Genomic DNA, 3,410 nt, shown 5'->3' with positions numbered 1-3,410 from the left:
TATTTGTTGTCATTTATCTGGTTTCACATATGTTATTTCAAGCTTAAAACAGGTTGATGATCAAAATCACTTCATCCATGGCGGATTAAGCATTATAAAGGATTTTCAAACGACGGATCCAATATTTCAAATCGCCTTAAGGGCGGTATAAAGATTCTTTCGTAAGTATCACAAAAACAGTACCGACTCATAAAAAAGACCTCTTACATGGCTCCCAGGCCAAATCGATGAAGTTTATTCTGCTGGCGCCCTTGGATCATTTTGCTGCGAGCTTTGGCCGACCTTAATTTGCAAGTCGGCCAGTACCCAGTTGCACTTGGCTAGAGCCGCGAAGTCATCTTCATCGGTCAGAATTGATGCAAGGTCTGCGTCCAAATCAAAAGGGTTCTTGGGTCGCCGTGGAGTTAAGCTAGTCGTCATAAAGATTGGCGGGTTCACCTTCTGTTTCTTGCTGTCATAAGCAGCCTGATACTTTGATAAGTCCAGACTTGCAGCAAGTTGAGTCACCGCCAGCCGGGAGTCCTTGACGACACACTGATAGTCCTCTTCGACGAATTCTGACCCGTCATCTTTGAGTTGAGGAAAGCCTGCCGCCACCTCTTCTGGGTTGATCTCTGGAGCATACGCCAAGCAACGACTTAAGGTAGTCAGTATCCCCTTCCGGGCGGCTGACCGAGTCAATTCGCCAATCTGAGGGGGAAGCGTAAATAGGCAGCCAAGCATCTTTTTTTATGGAAGTTATAGGCTCCTTGGCACCCATCACAACTTTAACAGTTAATACACTGCCGGTATACAACTGCTCTGTCAGCGTGTAAATCGCCTTCAACATTAGCACGCAATCATCCTGAAGGTTGGCGGCTCTCGGACCTGTGCAAAGGGTCATGATAATCAGCGACTCACAATGAGAATTATTGGTAAAAAAGAGATAAATCAAAGTTTGAGTATTTTACCAAAGACGGCTTGCGCCATGTTTGAGATATGACACTTCAAGCCGGACAGTTCTTGTTGTACAATAGCCAGCCTGGCTTCAGCCTTCTCTGCTCTTGTTGTTGCAGCATCTTGGTCAGCTTGAGCCCTTTTTAAATCGGCTTTGAGTTTTTCCATCTCAGCCAGGACCAATTGATGCTTCTCCTCCGACTTAGCTCAGGCATCTTGCTGATCAGATAAGTTTTTCTTTAAATCGCCAAGCGCCGATTCAGTATGAGTAAGAGTTTCCTGTTGAAAGTACATGATAAGGGGCAAGTCTCAGAACTATTGCAAGCAATATCCCTGACACTTGGGGTCTAATGTATAATTTTTTCAGATAAAATTATACAAAATCAAGACCCAGCTCATCTTTTTACTGATGACCCGGCCCTTGGGGGTTACTGGTCGAAAGTTTTTTCTGAATTCATCAAGACCCGACTCATCTTTTTACTGATGACCCGACCCTTGGGGGTTACTCGTGGAAAGTTTTTTCTAAATTCATCAAGACCCAGCTCATCTTTTTACTGATGACCCGACCCTTGGGGGTTACTGGTCGAAAGTTTTTTCTAAATTCATCAAGACTCGGCTCATCTTTTAGTGATGACCCGGCCCTTGGGGGTTACTGGTCGAAAGTTTTTTCTAAATTCATCAAGACCCGACTTATCTTTTTACTGATGACCCGGCCCTTGGGGGTTACTGGTCGAAAGTTTTTTCTAAATTCATCAAGACCCGGCTCATCTTTTTACTGATGACCCCGCCCTTGGGGGTTACTGGTCGAATTTTTTTTCTAAATTCATCAAGACCCGGCTCATCTTTTTACTGATGACCCGACCCTTGGGGGTTACTGGTTGAAAGTTTTTTCTAATCTATCAAGACCCGACTCATCTTTTTGCTGATGACCCGGCCCTTGGGGGTTAATGGGAATAATATAATGTATAACAAAGCTTACCTCATGTTTATTCTTCAGCATCCGGAGCAAGCTTTTCTCCATCTCATAACTCGCCTCCAGGCGACTCGCAAAACTAGAGCAGAGTTCTTGGAATTCCAGTTGTTCATATTCAGAAAGCTTAGCCTTGGAAATTCCAAATTCAGGGATGTTTTGAGAGGATGATGGTGCATGCTTTGATAAAACCGTTGTGGCCGGTTTAGAGAAGCTGGTGCCAGTGATAACCACAGCATCCGGGTCTTCTGTTGTCGTCAATGGACTTGGCGGCTTAGGGGCATCCGTTGTGTCCTTGGGCGAGTCAGGAAGATCCATTTGATCCTCAGGCTCGCCTTGATCTGGGTCATCTTGGATTGGCGCTGACTCTTTGATGGGCTCTGAAATTATGACAGGAGTTGACCCGCTGGTCTTCCTCTTTTTTGCCTGTGCCCTAAAAAAGGGGAATGGCGCATTAAAAACTGGTAATTCATTATCCTCAGATTCAAAGTAAAATTGTCAAAGGACTTACCCAGGGACTCGAATCATTGGCGGAAGTGTCGACATTACTGAATCGCTAGATGTAGGAGGAGAATTCTACAAGAACTATACGTCAAAGATATAGGCGAATTACGGATGCGATCCAAAGAAACATGAGGAAGTATCGTTCATGGGTACCTCGTTTGGTTTCCTCTTGTTCTTTGCTGGTAAGCCGGACACCAGATCACCAGAGTGACTTCGGGTCTTCCGATTTGAGGTTTGTTGTGCTTTCTTCAATAGAAAATTGGGGTCCAAACAAGCATTTGGATGTGAGAAGGGAACTTTCCCACAAATTCGCCTGGACGACTTAGGTGGAGAAGGAGATGAATCGGAGGAAACATAAATTACCTCTACAGAATCTTCCTGGCTTTCGTTGCCTTCATTCTATTCAAGAGAGGCAGAGGCATAAATACAAAGTTAACAATAGCGGATGGCGAGTGAAAAAAGGATAGGTTTTTACCTCCCAAGGTGCATCGCCGACTTGAGATTCATCGGCTTGGGATGGCTGAGGCACAACAGCTTTGCCCTTGCCCTTGGTTTTCTTTGAGGGCGGCTTAGCTTGCTTCATGGCTGGCCTTTTGGGTTTCTTGGAGCAAAATTTATCACCTTTCTGGAATGGTATATATTATAAAAGGCCACAACTTGAATGAAACATAGGAAATAGAGACAAAGGGCGGGTTAAAATCGCTTACCTTGGGCGCCGGATTAATTTTGCAGAAGGGTTTGAGGCTGATTTGGCCACATTTTCCCGCAGGCTCGCCGGTCAGTTTCTTGATGATAGTGAAAATATCCTTTTCCGTTAAAGCCATATGGAAATAACATTGAGGATGATCTAAGGTGCCATCAAATTCGCACATAAGCCCGTCCCGGCGACTCAAAGGAAGGATCCGCCATTCGACCCAGCAGCGAATCAAGTCGACCCCAGTAAGGCCATTGTTCGTCAAAGATCTTAACTCGGATAATACTGGGATAAAATATGGTTCAT

This window comes from Hordeum vulgare, chromosome 2H (assembly GCF_904849725.1).
Source record: "Hordeum vulgare subsp. vulgare chromosome 2H, MorexV3_pseudomolecules_assembly, whole genome shotgun sequence".
In the NCBI taxonomy this organism is placed as follows: domain Eukaryota; kingdom Viridiplantae; phylum Streptophyta; class Magnoliopsida; order Poales; family Poaceae; genus Hordeum; species Hordeum vulgare.
Note: the sequence above shows the minus strand (reverse complement) of the source record.